The 18,816-nt window shown below is 38.8% G+C and overlaps 1 protein-coding gene across 1 annotated transcript in view; it reads left to right on the top strand.

Moving 5' to 3' along the window:
* The window catches only part of LOC113930390 (EZH inhibitory protein), a 96,209-nt gene that overhangs the window by 3,355 nt on the left and 74,038 nt on the right, over positions 1 to 18,816 (top strand). The gene's annotated exons all lie outside the window — the stretch shown is intronic.

The raw sequence follows: 18,816 nt of genomic DNA on the forward strand, positions 1-18,816 counted from the left end.
TATCTATGAGGTCCATCTGGTCCAGTGTGTCATTCAAAGCTCTTGTTTCTTTGTTGATTTTCTGCTTAGATGATCTGTCTATTGCTGAGAGTGGAGTATTGAGGTCTCCTACAATTAACATATTGTTATCAATATGACTCTTTATTTTGGTTAACAGTTGGCTTATGTAGATGGCTGCTCCCATGTTAGGGGCATAGATATTTACAATTGTTAGATCTTCTTGTTGGATAGACCCTTTAAGAATGAAATAGTGTCCTTCTGTGTCTCTAACTTCACTCTTTAGTTTAAAATCTAATTTGTCTGATATAAGAATTGCTACCCCAGCTTTCTTTTGAGGTCCGCTGGCATGGAAGATGGATCTCCATCCCTTCACTTTCAATCTGGATGTATCTTTAGGTTCAAAATGAGTCTCTTATAGACAGCATATGGATGGGTCCTGTCTTTTTACCCAATCTGCAACCCTGTGCCATTTTATGGGAGCATTTAGGCCGTTCACGTTGAGAGTGATTATTGAAAGATATGAATTTATTGTCATCATGTTACCTGTGAAGATCTTGTTTTTATAGATTGTCCCTGTAAATTTCTCTTGTATATCACTCTTGGGGTCTTTCTCCTTTTATAGAACCCCCCTTAATATTTCTTGCAGGGCCAGCTTAGTGGTCACATATTCTTTCAGTTTCTGCCGGTCGTGGAAGCTCTGCATCTCTCCATCCATTCTAAATGACAGCCTTGCCAGATAAAGTACTCTTGGCTGCATGTTCTTCTCGTTTAGTTCCCTGAATATATCTTGCAAGGCCTTTCTGGCTTTCCAGGTCTCTGTGGATAGGTCTGACGTTATTCTGATGTTTCTCCCTCTTTACATAAGGAATCTATTCCCCCTAACTGCCCTTAAGATGGTTTCCTTGGTTCTAAGGTTTGCAAGTTTTACTATTATATGCTGGGGTGTTGGTCTGTTTTTCATGATCTTGGGAGGGGTCGTCTCTGCCTCTAGGACGCGAATGTTTGTTTCATTCCCCTGATTAGGGAAGTTCTCAGCTACGATTTGCTCAAATATATCTTCTAGTCCTCTCTCTCTCTCTCCACCCCTTCCGGGATTCCAATAATTGTGACATTGGAATGTTTCATGGTGTCACGTATTTCTCTAATTCTATTTTCATGGATTCTGAGTTGTTTTTCCCTGGCCTCCTCTTTTCCCTTTTTATCTATTAAATTGTCTTCCAGGTCATTAATTCATTCTTCTGCCTCACTTACCCTAGCTGTTAGATTATCTAGGTTAGATTGGATCTCATAGATAGCATTTTTAAGTTCTGCCAATTCAGCTTTCCTTTCTGCCCTTAGAGACTCTATGTTGCCATTAATTGATTTCTCCATTCTAGCTATTGTCTTCACAATTGCTAGCCTGAATTCCATCTCCAACATCTTGGTTATATCTGAATCCATTTGTAAATCTGCGGCATAAGTCATAATCTCTGCATTTTTCCTATTTTGGGGGGGTTCCTCCTCCTAGTCATTATGTTGAGGGGTGGTTGAAGGAATGTATAGAGTCCAAATTATTGACCACAACCCAAGCAAGATTCACCTGTTTTCTAGGGACCTCAGGATTGTTGGCCTCTTGTTTTCCCAGCCTGCCTTCTGGGGGGAGGGGCCTGCTGCACTGTTACTCAGGCAACCATGTTTGGGCAGAGTTGCCCTGCCCCCTGTGGCAGGGGATGGGCTCAGTGAAAACCGGTTTTTTGGGGTTTTGTTCTCTGGTGGCTTTCCCTGGTGGCTTTCCGCATCTCTTCTGAGAGTCAGAGCAGAAGAGACCATTTCCAACCCTCTGCCTCAGAGCAGAGATATCGTAGTCTGTTCTTCAGTGAGCTCTCCAGGCCACACCTTCTCTGTTTCTGTCTGTGCTGCTATAAACTGCAGCGTCCTTGGTTGTGGGCCCCTTTGCAACCCTCCCAGTCCTCCTCCCCAGGTTGGGGCACGTCTCTGCCCTTTGTGCTTCTGAAACCACCAGCCGCCCCCAGTTCGCTCGCGCGGTCCCGCCACTCCAGTTTCCCTCGGGCGGGGGGGTTGCCCTAAAGTCCTTTCCCGCCGCTACCGGTCTGCAAGTCTGCGCCCCGTTCCCAGTGCGGGAGGTTCTCACTCACCAGCGGTGTAGGATCCCCATGGCCAGGCTCCCTCCCACTGCCGTTTATCCTCCGATATCTGACCGTAGAATCACGGCTCCCTGCTTTGTACCTTGAAACCAACCACCTGTGATATTCTGTTTGTAGAGATCCAGATCTATCTTCTCACATCTCAGGCTGATTTTGTGGGTGTTCAGAGTGGTCTGGTAGATGTCCAGCTCAATTCGGGGGACCAGTTGGAATAGGATCCACTACTCCTCCACCATCTTTGCCCCTCCCTATGTAGTCTCTTCTTATAGACTTTTCCCTTTGTGAATGAGGCACATTAAGAGACTGTAACCCCTTTCCTGCCCATGCACTGCTCATTAATACAGAAAATTTGTCTTTCATTATGTAATCAAGCAATGGGGTTGTCCCTATTGTTTTAGGACAGGGTGAAGCTCTGCATCTGCATCTCAGGGAGGAGGAAAGGAGTCAACTTGACTTCTCCCAGAGGACTCTTGGGGACGTGATGCTGGAGAATTATGAAAACATAGTGTCACTTGATAAAACTTCCCTGTGTTGTATTTTAAGATTTGGGATAGTCTTCCTTTTTCCATATTTTATTTCTTTTCCCTTACCTATCTTTCGTTATTAATTCACTCATTCAATACATATTGAGTGCCTACCATATGCAAAACACTGTTTCAGAGATATTAATCACTCTATATGAAATAGCATCCCCATAATTCTCTGCTTCCTTACCCAGGTTCATTTTTTCTTCATCGGGTATTGCTGCTCTACATTTGTTTGTTCATTCGTTATTGTCTGTCTCCCATACTAAAATAAGTACCATGAAGGTAGAGGCTGTCTAACCGATGTGTCCCAGATACATAGAATAATACTTGGGACACAGTAGATCCTCAAAAAAATGTTGACTGAATTCTGAGATAAAAGGCCTTGTCCTTGCTGTTGATATATTTGTCCTCAGGAAGCTCATAGTCTATAGGGGAGACAGGCAACAATCACTGAAATAGTTGTACTTTCCTTAGTACACTAGGCTCTCTCATACCAGCTGTCTTGCTCCTTTCTACCCGTCCTTCAAGGTTTAACATTTTATGTCTGCCTCCTTTCCATACATTCAACTAATGTTTCCTGACTGCCTGCACTCTTCCAGGCACTGTCATATTTGCTAGGGGACTGGAGAATGCTAAAAAGAATAAAAACATTCTGATCTCTGCCCCACAGGAGCTTAGTTTAGAGAGGAATATAGACAAGGATAGTATTATGTGATTTTTATGTGATATATACTGTGATAAAGGGAAGTACACAGTCCTGTGAAAGCCACTGCATGAATCTCATCCTATGGAATAGCAGGGAGACTACCTGGACAATGAATGTTTGAGCTAACTTTTAAAGGGATGGATTCATTAATTCAAGCTTATCTATTAAATAATGATTGAACACTTACAGTGTGCCAAATACTATTCTAGGTACTGAAAATGCAGTATTAAAACATATACAAATCTTATCCTCCCAAAGCATATTTTCTAGTGAAAGATGAAGTGGAATTAGCAAGATCAGGGAAGAAAATTAGTTCCAGCAGAAGGAACAACGTGACTAAACATCTGAAAGCTGACAAAAACAAGGTTTGTTCAAGAAGCTTCAAGTATCAAGTAGTTTAGTGTGGCTGGAATAGTGAGGAGAGATCCAGAGTGGTGAGAGTTAGTGCTTTAGAGGGCACTAGAGACAGATCATGCATGGTCATCTGTGCTTTCTAAAGAGTCTTTATCCCAAGTGTAAGGGAAGGTCAGTAAGTGTTTTAAGTAGAAAAAATGACATTTTTATGTAGGAAGGCTTCCCTAACCATATCTCTTCTTTTGTCTGCAATCTGAGTTAGATCTTCTCTTTGGTTCTCAATGCCTCCCTGTGATCACCCCATCATAGCATCATAAGCATTAAATATAACTTTTTACTATAATGTATATACAGGAAAAAATATGAAAGATAATATATATGGTCTAATGGATAATTATAAAATAAATATCAAAATAACCACCATCTAGCCAAGGATATAATATTGCCAGTATCTCAGGAGTCCCTAATGTGCTTCTTGCTTGTCAAAATCCTCTGAGTTCCCTCCAAAGGTAATGATTATCCAAAAAGGGAGAATTGATCCTTTTATCATATGATAATTTTTGACTTAAACTCAATTTTGTCTGATATTAGTATAGCTACTCCTATTCTCTTCTAATTATCATTTGAAAGGAGTATCTTTTTCCACCTCTTCACTTTCAGCCTGTGTATATCCTTAAATCTAGAGTGAGTGTCTTAGAAAATCGGGAAATGACAGTTAAGTCAGAGTTAGCTACAAATATTGGGCAGTTATAATAAGCAAGCTTAAAAGGAAGTTAGGCTGAGTTAATAAGAAGGACTAGAACATCTTATGATGCTATGTGTGGTAAGCTGAATAATGGCCTCCCAAAGAGAGCTACATCCTAACTCTGGAACCTGTGACTGTTACCTTATATGGCAAAAGAGACTGAAGATTTGATTCAGTTAAGGTTCTAAAGATGGGGAGATTATCCTAGATTATCCAGGTGGGATTGATGTAATCACAAAGATTCTTAAAAGATACAGGCAGGAGATCAGAGTGAGTAGTTGGAAATGTGACAACAGAAGCAAACTGTTGGGGTAATATAAGGAAGAGCCCACAGCCAGGATATGCAGGCAACCTCTGGAAGGTGGAAAAGGCAAGGAGATGGATTTTCTCCCCTGAAAGCCTCCAGAAAGAATCAATCCTGCCCACACTTTGATTTATTCCAGTGAGACTGATTTTAGTTCTTCTAACCTCCAGACTGTAAGAGAATAACTTTGTGTTGTTTTAAGCTCCTAAAAAAATAAAGTGAGTCTCTTATAGACAACACAAAGTTGGATCTTTTTTCTTTATCCATCCAGCTAATACATGTTTTGATTGGTTAGTTTAATCCATTTACTTTTAAAGTAATTATTGATAGGTAAGAACTTAGTGCCATTTTATTGTTTTCTGTTTTGTGGTTCTTTTATTCTTCTCTTCATCTCTTGCTGTCTTCCTTTGTAATTTGATTATTTTTTTTTAAAGTGGTATACTTTGATTCTTTTCATCTTTTTATATCTACTATAGGTCTTTTTTTTTTGAGGTTACCAAGAGACTTACATAAAACTTTTTATAGTTATAACAGCATATCTTAAGGTGATAACTTCAATTGCATGCAAAAATTCTATGCTTTTACTCCCTCCCCACACCTTGTTATTGATGTCAGAATTTACTTCTTAAATTTTGTATCCATCAATAAATTTTTGTGGTTATAGTCATTTGTTATATTTTTGTCTTTAAACTTTTGTTCTAGGGTTAAAAAGTGATTTATATACCACAATTACAATATTAAATTATTCTGTACTTGTCTTTATATTAACCTTTATCAGTGAGATTTATACTTTTATATGATTTCATGTTGCTCTTTAGGGTCCTTTTGATTAAACTTGAAGAATTTCGTTTAGTAGTCTTGTAAGGCCAGAGTGAAAAGGTAACACACTGAAGAGGAGAAAATATTTGCAAAGCATATATCTGCTAAGAGTTAATATTTAGAATATATAAAGAATTCCTATAACTCAACAATAACAAAAAATCCAAACAAACAAGTTAAAAAATGGGCAAAGCACTTGTATAGACATTTCTCCAAAGAAGATATACAGATGGCCAATTAGTACAGGAATAATGGTCAATATCACTAATCATACTAAATGTAAATCAAAACCACAATGAGATAGAATGTCATAAAGAGTAAGATGGCTATTAACAAATAAATAAATAAAAACAAAAGAAAAACAAAATAAATTTTGTTGAGGATGTGGAGAGATTAGAGCCCTGTGTTGTGCCATTGAGAATGCACAACTGTGCAGCTGCTATGGAAAACACTATGATAGTTGCTCGAAAAAATTAGAATTACCTTATGATACAGCAATTCCAGTAGTGAATGCAGGGACTTGAACAGATATTTGAACACCAATGTTCATAGCAGCTTTATACACAATAGCCAAAAGGTGGAAACAACTCAAATGTACATAAACAGATATATGGATAAACATACTGTGATGTAGTTATACAAAAATAAATGAAATCTGAAAAATGCTACAACATGATGAGCCTTGAAGACATTACGGTAGGTGAAAGAAGCCAGATACAAAAGGACACATATTATAGGATTTCACTTATTCATGAGGTATCTAGAGTAGTCAAACTCAAAAAGACAGAGTGGTGGTTGCCAGGGCCAAATGCAGGAAAGGAGGGTTTTGTTTTGTTTTGTTTTTAACAGATACACAGTTTCAGTTTCAGATGATAAAACAGTTCTGGAAATGGATGGTGGTGATGGATGCACAGCATTGGAAATGTATTTAATGCCACTGAACTGTATACTAGAAGTGGTTTAAATGATTATATATCGACAGATCTATATCTAATCTATGTAATATTTCACATGACCGACATGTCTAATCACAGCTCCTTCTCCGGAGGCAATAATGTTTTCCTTAGTCTTTTTAACCATTCCCAGTATTCCATAGTGTGCTTATACCATGTTTTATTTTAAAATTCCTTAATGATAATTTTTTTATTCTTTATTTAAATTCAATTTAATTAACATATACTATATTATTAGTTTCAGGGGTAGAATATAGTGATTCATCATTTGCATATCACACCCAGTGCTCATTACATCAAGTTCCCTCTTAATGCCCATCACCCAATTATCCCTTCTCCCTGCCACCTCCCCTCTAGCAACCCTGTGTTTCCTAGAGTTCAGCATCTCTTATGGTTTGCCTCCCTATTTTCATCTTATTTTATTTTTCCTTCCCTTCCCCTGTGTTCATCTGTTTTGTTTCTTAAATTCCACTAGAGTCAAATCATATGGCATTTGTCATTCTCTGACTGAATTACTTCACTTAGCATAATACCTTCTAGTTAAATCCACATCATTGCAAATGGCAAGATTTCATCGTTTTTGATGGCTGAGTAATATTCCATTGTATATATATATACACCACCTATTCTTTATCCACTCATCTGTCAATGGACATCTGGGCTCTTTCCATATTTTGGCTATTGTGGACATTGCTGCTATAAACATTGGGGTGCATGTGCCCCTTCAAATCACTGCGTGTGTATCCTTTGGATAAATACCTAGTAGTCCAATTGCTGGATGGTAGGGCAGCTCTATTTTTAACTTTTTGAGGAACCTCCATGCTGTTTTCCAGAGCTACTGCACCAGTTTGCAATCCCACCAACAGTGTAAGAGGGTTCCTCTTTCTCCACATCCTCGCCAACATGTTGTTTCCTGAGTTTTTAATTTTAGCCATTCTGACCAGTGTGAGGTGGTAACTCATTGTGCTTTTGATTTGTATCTCCCTGATGATGAGTGATATTGAGCATTTTTTCATGTGTTTGTTAGCCATTTTTTGTCTTCTTTGGAGAAATGCCTGTTCATGTCTTCTGCCCATTTCTTAACTGGATTATTTATTTTTTGGGTGTTGAGTTTGATAAGTTCTTTATAGATCTTGGATACTAGCCCTTTATCTGATATGTCATTTGAAAATATCTTCTCCCATTCTGTAGGTTGTCTTTTAGTTTTGTTGACTGTTGCCTTTGCTGTGCAGAAGCTTTTAATTTTGATGAAGTCCTAATAGTTCATTTTTGCTAGCAAGAAGTATCTAGCAAGAAGTTGCTCTGGCCAAGATCAAAGAGGTTGCTGCCTGTGTTCTCCTCTAGGATTTTGATGGACTCCTGTCTCACATTTAGGTCTTTCACCATTTTCAGTTTAACTTTGTGTATGGTATAAGAAAATGGTCCAATTCCGTTCTTCTGCATGTGACTGTTCAATTTTCCCAACACCATTTGTTGAAGAGACCATCCTTTTTCCATTGGGTATTCTTTCCTGCTTTGTGGAAGATTAGTTAACTATAGAGTTGAGGTTCCATTTCCAGGTTCTCTATTCTGTTCCATTGATCTATGTGTCTGATTTTGTGCTGGTACCATACTGTCTTGATGATTACAGCTTTGTAATAGAGCTTGAAGTCCGGAATTGTGATACCTCCAGCTTTGGTTTCCTTTTTCAACATTCCTCTGGGTATTTGGAGTCTTTTCTGGTTCCATACAAATTTTAGGATTATTTGTTCCATCTCTGTGAAAAATGTTCATAGTATTTTGATAGGGATTGCATTAAATGTGTAGATTGCTCTGGGTAGCTAAACATTTTAACAATATTTATTCTTCCAATCCATGAGCATGGAATGTTTTTCCATTTCTTTGTGTCTCCCTCAATTCCTTTCGTAAATGTTCTGTGGTTTTCAGAGTGTAGATCTTTTACCTCTTTGGCTAGGTTTATTCCTAGGTATCTTATTGTTTTGGGTGCAGTTGTAAATGGGGTCGATTTCTTAATTTCTCTTTCTTTCTCATTGTTAGTGTAGAAATGCAACTGATTTCTGTGCATTGATTTTATATCCTGCCATGTTGTTGAATTCCTGTATGAGTTCTGGCAATTTTGGGGTGGAGTCTTTTAGGTTTTCCACATAAAGTATCATGTCATGTGCAAAGAGTGAGAGTTTGACTTTTTTTTGCCAATTTGAATGCCTTTTATTTCTTTTTGTTGTCTGATTGCTGAGGCTAGGACTTCTGTTGAAGTCCTGCACTGTTGAACAGCAGTGGTGATAGTGGACATCCCTGCTGTGTTCCTGACCTTAGGGGAAAAGCTCTCAGTTTTTCCCCATTGAGAATGATATTTGCTGTGGGCTTTTCTTTTCTTATTTTTTTTAAATTTTTTTATTGTTATGTTAATCACCATATATTACATCATTAGTTTTTGATGTAGTGTTCCATGATTCATTGTTTGTGCATAAGACCCAGTGCTCCATGCAGAATGTGCCCTCTTTAATACCCATCACCAGGCTAACCCATCCCCCTACCCTCCTCCCCTCTAGAACCCTCAGTTTGTTTTTCAGAGTCCATCGTCTCTCATGGTTCGTCTCCCCCGCTGACTTACTCCCCTTCATTCTTCCCCTCCTGCTATCTTCTTCTTTTTCTTTTTTCTTAACATATGTTGCATTCTTTGTTTCAGAAGTACAGATCTGTGATTCAACAGTCTTGCACAATTCACAGCGCTCACCATAGCACATACCCTACCCAATGTCTATTACCCAGCCACCCCATCCCTCCCACCCCCCCACCACTCCAGCAACACTCAGTTTGTTTCCTGAGATTAAGAATTCCTCATATCAGTGAGGTCATATGATACATGTCTTTCTCTGATTGACTTATTTCATTCAGCATAACACCCTCCAGTTCCATCCACGTCGTTGCAAATGGCAAGATCTCATTCCTTTTGATGGCTGCATAATATTCCATTGTGTATATATACCAGATCTTCTTTATCCATTCATCTGTCGATGGACATCTAAGCTCTTTCCACAGTTTGGCTATTGTGGACATTGCCGCTATAAACATTGGGGTGCACGTACCCCTTCGGATCCCTACATTTGTATCTTTGTGGTAAATACCCAGTAGTGCAATTGCTGGATCGTATGGTAGCTCTATTTTCAACTTTTTGAGGAACCTCCATACTGTTTTCCAGAGGGGTTGCATCAGCTTGCATTCCCACCAACAGTGTAGGAGGGTTCCCCTTTCTCCACATCCCCGCCAACATCTATTGTTTCCTGACTTGTTAATTTTAGCCATTCTGACTGGTGTGAGGTTGTATCTCATTGAGGTTTTGATTTGGATTTCCCTGATGCCGAGTGATGTTGAGCACTTTTTCATGTGTCTGTTGGCCATTTGGATGTCTTCTTTGGAAAAATGTCTGGTTCATGTCTTCTGCCCATTTGTTGATTGGATTATTTGTTCTTTGGGTGTTGAGTTTGATAAGTTCTTTATAGATTTTGGATACTAGCCCTTTATCTGATATGTCATTTGCAAATATTTTCTCCCATTCTGTCGGTTGTCTTTTTGGTTTTGTGGACTGTTTCTTTTGCTGTGCAAAAGCTTTTTATCTTGATGAAATCCCAATAGTTCATTTTTGCCCTTGCTTCCCTTGCCTTTGGCGATGTTTCTAGGAAGAAGTTGCTGCGGCTGAGGTCGAAGAGGTTGCTACCTGTGTTCTCCTTTAGGATTTTGATGGACTCCTGTCTCACGTTTAGGTCTTTCAACCATTTGGAGTCTATTTTTGTGTGTGGTGTAAGGAAATGGTCCAGTTTCATTCTTCTGCATGTGGCTGTCCAATTTTCCCAACACCATTTGTTGAAGAGACTGTCTTTTTTCCATTGGACATTCTTTCCTGCTTTGTCAAAGATGAGTTGACCATGGAGTTGAGGGTCCATTTCTGGGCTCTCGATTCTGTTCCATTGAACTATGTGTCTGTTTTTGTGCCAGTACCATAATGTTTTGATGATGACAGCTTTGTAATAGAGCTGGAAGTCCGGAATTGTGATGCCGCCAGTTTTGCTTTTCTTTTTCAAGATTCCTCTGGCTATTCGGGGTCTCTTCTGGTTCTATACAAATTTCAGGATTATTTCTTCCATTTCTTTGAAAAAAGTGGATGGTATTTTGATGGGGATTGCACTGAATGTGTAGATTGCCCTAGGTAGCATTGACATCTTCACTATGTTGGTTCTCCCAATCCATGAGCATGGAACGTTTTTCCATTTCTTTGTGTCTTCTTCAATTTCTTTCATGAGTATTTTATAGTTTTCTGAGTACAGATCCTTTGCCTCTTTGGTTAAATTTATTCCTAGGTATCTTATGGTTTTGGGTGCAATTGTAAATGGGATCGACTCCTTGATTTGTCTCTCTTCTGTCTTGTTGTTGGTGTATAGGAATGCCACTGATTTCTGTGCATTGATTTTATGTCCTGCCAGTTTACTGAATTCCTGTATGAGTTCTAGCAGTTTTGGGGTGGAGTCTTTTGGGTTTTCCACATACAGTATCATATCATCTGCAAAGAGTGAGAGTTTGACTTCCTCTTTGCCGATTTGGATGCCTTTGATTTCTTTTGTTGTCTGATTGCTGTGGCTAGGACTTCTAATACTATGTTGAATAGCAGTGGTGATAGTGGACATCCCTGCCGCATTCCTGACCTTAGAGGAAAAGCTCTCAGCTTTTCCCCATTGAGAATGATATTGGCTGTAGGTTTTTCATAGATGGCTTTTGTGATATTGAGGTATGTACCCTCTATCCCTATACTCTGAAGAGTTTTGATCAAGAAAGGATGCTGTACTTTGTCAAATGCTTTTTCTGCATCTATTGAGAGGATCATATGATTCTTGTTCTTTCTTTTGTTAATGTATCATGTTGATTGATTTGCGGATGTTGAACCATCCTTGAAGCCCAGGAATAAATCCCACTTGGTCGTGGTGAATAATCCTTTTAATGTACTTTTGGATCCTATTAGCTAGTATTTTGGTGAGAATTTTTGCATCCATGTTCATCAAGAATATTGGTCTGTAATTCTCCTTTTTGATGGGGTCTTTGGTTTTGGGATCAAGGAAATGGTGGCCTCATAAAAGGAGTTTGGAAGTTTTCCTTCCATTTCTATTTTTTGGAACAGTTTCAGGAGAATAGGTATTAATTCTTCTTTAAATGTCTGATAGAATTCCCCTGGGAAGCCATCTGGCCCTGGGCTTTTGTTTGTTGGGAGATTTTTTGATGACTGCTTCAATTTCCTTAGTGGCTACAGGTCTGTTCAGGTTTTCTATTTCTTCCTGGTTCGATTTTGGTAGTTGATACATCTCTAGGAATGCACCCATTTCTTCCAGGCTATCTAATTTGCTGGCATAGAGTTGCTCATAATATGTTCTTATAATTGTTTGTATTTCCTTGGTGTTGGTTGTGATCTCTCCTCTTTCATTCATGATTTTGTGGATTTGGGTCATTTCTCTTTTCTTTTTGATAAGTCTGGCCAGGGGTTTATCAATCTTGTTAATTCTTTCAAAGAACCACCTCCTAGTTTCGTGGATCTGTTCTACTGTTCTTTTGGTTTCTAGTTTACTGATTTCTGCTCTGATCTTTGTTATTTCTCTTCTGCTGGGCTTAGGCTTTATTTGCTGTTCTTTCTCCAGCTCCTTTAGGTGTAGGGTTAGGTTGTGTATTTGAGACCTTTCTTGTTTCTTGAGAAAGGCTTGTATTGCTATACACTTTCCTCTCAGGACTGCCTTTGCTGTATCCCAAAGATTTTGAACAGTTGTGTTTTCATTTTCATTGGTTTCCATGAATTTTTTAAATTCTTCTTTAATTTCCTGGTTGACCCATTCATTCTTTAGTAGGATGCTCTTTAGCCTCCATGTATTTGAGTTCTTTCCGACTTTCCTCTTATGACTGAGTTCTAGTTTCAAAGCATTGTGGTCTGAAAATATGCAGGGAATAATCCCAGTCTTTTGGTACCGGTTGAGACCTGATTTGTGACCTAGGATGTGATCAATTCTAGAGAATGTTCCATGGGCACTAGAGAAGAATGTGTATTCCGTTGCTTTGGGATGGAATGTTCTGAATATGTCTGTCAAGTCCATTTGGTCCAGTGTGTCATTTAAAGTCTTTATGTCCTTGTTGATCTTTTGCTTAGATGATCTGTCCATTTCAGTCAGGGGGGTGTTAACGTCCCCCACTATTATTGTATTGTTGTCAATGTGTTCCTTCGCTATTGTTATTAATTGCCTTATATAATTGGTTGCTCCCATGTTAGGGGCATAGATATTTACAATTGTTAGATCTTCTTGTTGGATAGATCCTTTAAGTAGGATATAGTGTCCTTCCTCATCCCTTATTACAGTCTTTGGTTTAAAATCTAATTTGTCTGATATAAGGATTGACACCCCAGCTTTCTTTTGGTGTCCATTAGCATGGTAAATGGTTTTCCACCCCCTCACTTTCAATCTGGGGGTGTCTTTGAGTCTAAAATGAGTCTCTTGCAGACAGCATATTGATGGCTCTTGTTTTTTAATCCAATCTGATAGCCTGTGTCTTTTGATTGGGGCATTTAGCCCATTTACATTCAGGGTAACTATTGAAAGGTATGAATTTAGTGCCATTGTATGGCCTGTAAGGTGACTGTTACTGTATATTGTCTGTGTTCCTTTATGGTCTATGCTGCTTTTAGGCTCTCTCTTTGCTTAGAGGACCCCTTTCAATATTTCTTGGAGGACTGGTTTCGTGTTTGCAAATTCCTTTAGTTTTTGTTTGTCCTGGAAGCTTTTTATCTCTCCTTCTATTTTCAATGACAGCCTAGCTGGATATAGTATTCTTGGCTGCATATTTTTCTCGTTTAGTGCTCTGAAGATCTCATGCCAGTCCTTTCTGGCCTGCCAGGTCTCTGTGGATAGGTGTGTTGCCAATCTAATATTTCTACCATTGTAGGTTACATATCTCTTCTCCCGAGCTGCTTTCAGGATTTTCTCTTTGTCTCTGAGACTCGTAAGTTTTACTATTCGATGTCGGGGTGTTGACCTATTATTATTGATTTTGAGAGGGGTTCTCTGTGCCTCCTGGATTTTGATGCCTGTTTCCTTCCTCACATTAGGGAAGTTCTCTGGTATTATTTGCTCCAATATACCGTCTGCCCCTCTCTCTCTTTCTTCTTCTTCTGGTATCCCAATTATTCCAATGTTGTTTGGTCTTATCATATCACTTATCTCTTGAATTCTGCCCTCGTGATCCTGTAGTTGTTTCTCTCTCTTTTTCTCAGCCTCTTTATTTTCCATCATTTGGTCTTCTGTATTGCTGATTCTCTCTTCTGCCTCATTTATCCTAGCAGTTAGTGCCCCCATTTTTGATTGCACCTCATTAATAGCCTTTTTGATTTCGACTTGGTTAGATTTTAGTTCTTTTATTTCTCCAGAAAGGGTTTCTCTAATAACTTCCACGCTTTTTTCAAGCCCAGCTAGTATCTTTAAAGTCATGATTCTGAACTCTAGGTCCGACATCGTACTAATGTCGGTATTGAGTAGGTCCCTGGCTGACGGTACTACCTCTTGTTCTTTTTGCTGAGGTGATTTTTTTCGTCTTGTCATTTTGTCCAGAGGAGAATAGATGAATGAGAGAACAAAATGCTAACGGGTTAACAACGTCCCCAGCAAATATACTGTATGCAAATCAGAAAAGACCTAAAACCAGGGGAAAAGAAAGGGAAAGAAAAAAAAAGAAAGAGAAGAAAAAAGAAAAAAAGATAAAAACCAAAACAGAACAATACAAAAAGAGCAGAGTATGATCAACTATGATCAGGCTAGTGCATAGATCAGTGCCACACACTAGATTTTGGGCGTATTTTGGTCTGTTAGAAAAAAGTGCCTCCTAAAATTTTAAAGGAAGAAAGACATATATGTACAAAATAAGGGTTGATACAATGAAGGGATGGAAGATGACTGTAAAGGTGAAAATTATAAAAGATTTTATAAAAGGAATTGATAAGGTAAGGTGTTTGAAAAAAGAAAGAAGAAGATTTAAAAAAAAAGAGAGAAAAGGGAGAGAATGTGATCAGGCAGGAGACTAGAACAAAGCCATACACTAGTGATTTAGGGTATATTTTGATCTGTTAGAAGAAACTGTATCTCAAAATTTTAAAGAGAGAACAACTTATATATATATATATATGCCAAAAATAAGGGTAACTACTATGAAGGGATAAAATATGACTCTAAAAATGAAAAATAAAAAATGTTTTTTTTCAAAAAGGGATTGATAAGATGTTGGTTGAAAGAGGGAAAAAGAAAAATAAAAAAAAACAGTTAAAAAATTAACTTTGATCAAGTAATGAATCATGGTAAAAAAAAGCCATGAATTCTATGTGCAGTATTCCCCTAGCGCTGGAGTTCTCCCGTTCTCCTTGATCGGTAAACTTGGTCTTGGCTTGCTGGCTGTTTGTGCTGATCTTCTGGGGGAGGGGCCTGTTGCCGTGGTTTCCAAATGTCTTTGCCGGAGGCGGAATTGCCCAGCCCTTGTCAGTCCGGGCTAAGCAAGCTGCTGGGGTTTGCTCTCAGGAGCTTTTGCTCCCTGCAAGCTCTTGGTACAGCTTTGGAGGACCAGGGCGAAAATGGTGGCCTCCCAATCTCCCCCCGGAGGAGCTGACAACTCGGGGCCCTGCTCCTCAGTGCACCCCGAGAGAAAAGCAGTCACTCCCGTCTCCCCGGTCTCCGGCCGCACTCTGTGCTCACCTGGCCTGTGACCGAGCATTTGTATCTCTGGTACCCGACCCCGTGTGGAGTCTCCAAACCCAGCAGATCCCTGCGGTGCGCTCCCGCGCCGCTGCTCCCCGGGGAGAAAGGGGAGTCTCCCCGTCCCTGCTGCTTGTTGGGTCCCTGCTGGAGGAGCAGTGGCCCGACTGGGCCGCGGATCACAGTTTATGGCAACCCCGAGCTGAGAGCCTGCGCCTCGGCTCCGTCTTTGCAGCCGGCTTCTCCGCTCCGATACCTGGGAGCTCTGCTGCACTCAGGCAACCCCGGTCTTTCCGTGACCCCGAGGGTCCTGAGACCACACTGTCCCACAAAGTTTCCATCCCCCGCTTAGCCACTGGAGCGACGTCCCTCAGCGGAGCCGGCTTCTAAAAGTTCTGATTTTGTGCTCCGCGGCTCTATCACTTGCCAGAAGCGGCCGACGGAGGCCCCCTCCCCCACCGTCTATCCTCCCGAATATCGCTTCGGATTCACTTCTCCGCACGTCCTACCTTCCAGTAAGTGGTCGCTTCTTTGTTCAGAGAGTTGTTGTTACTCTCCTCTTCAATCTCCTGTTGAGTTCGTAGGTGTTCAGAATGGTTTGATCCCTATTCAGCTGAATTCCTGAGACCAGACGAAATCTAGGTCTCCTACTCCTCCACCACCTTGCCTGGCTTCCGTCTTCTGTGGGCTTTTCATAGATGGCTTTTGTGATATTGAAGTATGTTCCCTCTGTCCCTGCACTGTGGAGAGTTTTAATCAGGAAAGGATGCTGTATTTTGTCAAATGCTTTTTCTGCATCACTTGAGAGGATTATATGGTTCTTGTCCTTTTATTAATGTGGTGTATCACGTTGATTGATTTGCAAATGTTGAACCACCCTTGCAGCCCAGGAATAAATCCCACTTGGTCGTGGTGATTAATCCTTTTAATGTACTGTTGGATCCTATTAGCTAGTATCTTGGTGAGAATTTTGGCATCCATGGTTCATCAGAGATATTGGTTTGTAATTCTCCTTTTTGGTGGGGTTTTTGTCTGGTTTTGGGATCAAGGTAATGCTGGCCTCATAGAACAAGTTTGGAAAATTTCCTTCCCTTTCTATTTTTTGAAATAGCTTTCAGAAGAATAGGTATTAGTTCTTTAAATGTTTGGTAGAATTCCCCTGGGAAGCCATCCGGCCCTGGACTCTTGTTTGTTGGGATATTTTTTTATTACTTCTGCAATTTCCTTGCTGATTATGAGTCTGTTCAGGTTTTCTATTTCTTCCTGTTTCAGGTTTGGTAGGTTATAAGTTTCTAGGAATGCATCCATTTCTTCCAGATGATCTAATTTGTTGGCATGTAGTTGCTCATAATATGTTTTTAAAATTGTTTGTATTTCCTCGGTGTTGGTTGTGATCTCTCCTCTTTCATTCATGATTTTATTAATTTGGGTCCTTTCTCTTTTCTTTTGGATAAGTCTGGCTAGGGTTTATCGATCTTATTAATTCTTTCAGAGAACCAGCTTCTAGGTTTGTTGGTATGTTCTACTGTTCTTTTGTTTTCTATGTCATTGATTTCTGCTCTAATCTTTATTATTTCTCTTCTCCTGCTTGGTTTAGGCTTTATTGATGTTCTTTCTTCAGGTCTTTTAGGTGTAAGGTTAGCTTGTGTATTTGAGACTTTTCTAATTTTTGAGAAAGGCTTGTATTGCTATGTACTTTCCTCTTAGGACCACCTTTGCTGCATCCCAAAGGTTTTGAACAGTTGTGTTTTCATTTTCATTTGTTTCCATGAATTTTAAAAGTCCTTCTTTAACTTCCTGGTTGACTCATTCATTCTTTAGTAGGATGCTCTTTTTTGCTTGAGTTCCTTCCAAATTTCCTCTTGTGATTGAGTTCAAGTTTCAAAGCATTGTGGTCTGAAGATAGGCAGGGAGTAATCTCAATTTTTTGGTACTGTTTGAGACTGATTTGTGACCCAGTATATGATCTATTCTACAGAATGTTCCATGTGCATTGGAGAAGAATGTGTATCCTGTTATTTACTATGGAATGCCTTGTATATTTGTCTATGAAGTCCATCTGATCCAGTGTGTCATTCAAAGCGCTTGTTTCCTTGTTGATCTTCTGCTTAGATGATCTCTCCATTGCTGTGAGTGGGGTGTTGAAGTCCCCTACTATAATTGTATTATTATCAATGTGTTTCTTTAATTTGGTTATTAATTGGTTTATTAATTAATTGGCTACTCCCAAGTTAGGAGCATAAATATCTACAATTGTTGGGTCTTCTTGTTGGATAGACCCTTTAAGTATGATATAGTGTCCTTCCTTATCTTTTTTACAGTCTTTGCTTTAAAATCTAATTTGTCTGATATAAGGATTGCTTTCCATGTAACTTAATATATTAAATAAGCCTAGTTATTCAAAAAGACTTCATTTAGGATTTGAATTTCCAGGACTTTTGTTTTTAAGAAAGCCTCAGAATATTTTAAAGCATATGGCTACATAAGATCATTGATTATTCTAAAACCTAATATTTAATTATCTGTTTAACCAAGGTTTCCATAAGAGATTTTACAGAAAGTTGTATAGTTGTTAGCAAATCTTAACTACTTTCAAATTGAGAAGATTTAGTTTTCTTAAGTAATGAAAGACCTGAAAAAAAATATAGAAAACTTGTTTATAATTTCTCATCAAGAGCAGATCAATAATCCAAGAAAGCCTTTTTTTTTAACAGAAAGAAAGCCAAATTTTTAATTTTATATCCGTGTAATTTTAAGGCTCAATTATTTCAATCTTATTCCTGAGTACACATAAAATCCTTTTGCAAAGATTTCCCTTCACAGACCTTCTACAACTTTCTTTTGCATTTAAATTTTGTGCTAATTTTTCCCTCTACCTAACCAGTCTCCTTTCAGGACAGCTTATTTCCTTTTCTGTCATCAAAAATGTACTCTCATTCCTTATAGTTTTCTTACATATCTCCTACATTCCTACATACAGAGTTACTTTCTTTATCATTTTCCAGACATCTCAATCATACTTACCAGAATTTTAATTCTTAGAAACCTTAGTCCCCTCTAAAAACTAACATGTAAGAAATTGTGAATTATTACACCAGAATTCTTTAGATTGGTAAATGTATGAATATATTTCAAAATGTCTAGAAATGTCTTTTTTTAATAGTACAGTCTTTCAGTAAGGCACAAATCATGTTCACCAAGAAACCCAAATATCTTTAGTTTCTCTGCAACAAGAAGCCAAAAGCAGACAAGGCTATGTTCAGTAATTGATGCTTAAGTATTTTAGCCTATTTGGAAAAGACTTAGATATCCACTGAATTTAACCTAATTTATCGTTTAACATCGCAGAACTTCAAAGTTTTAGGTTAACAGTGATTTTTTAAAGCCATTAAAAGGTTTATCTATAAACGTTTTTATTTATTTAACTTACTTGTTCCTAACAAATTTTCATGAAAACTTAATGAGACAAAATCAACCATCAAGTCCCCTCTGCTGACAG

This window comes from Zalophus californianus, chromosome X (genome assembly GCF_009762305.2).
Source record: "Zalophus californianus isolate mZalCal1 chromosome X, mZalCal1.pri.v2, whole genome shotgun sequence".
Lineage (NCBI taxonomy): Eukaryota > Metazoa > Chordata > Mammalia > Carnivora > Otariidae > Zalophus > Zalophus californianus.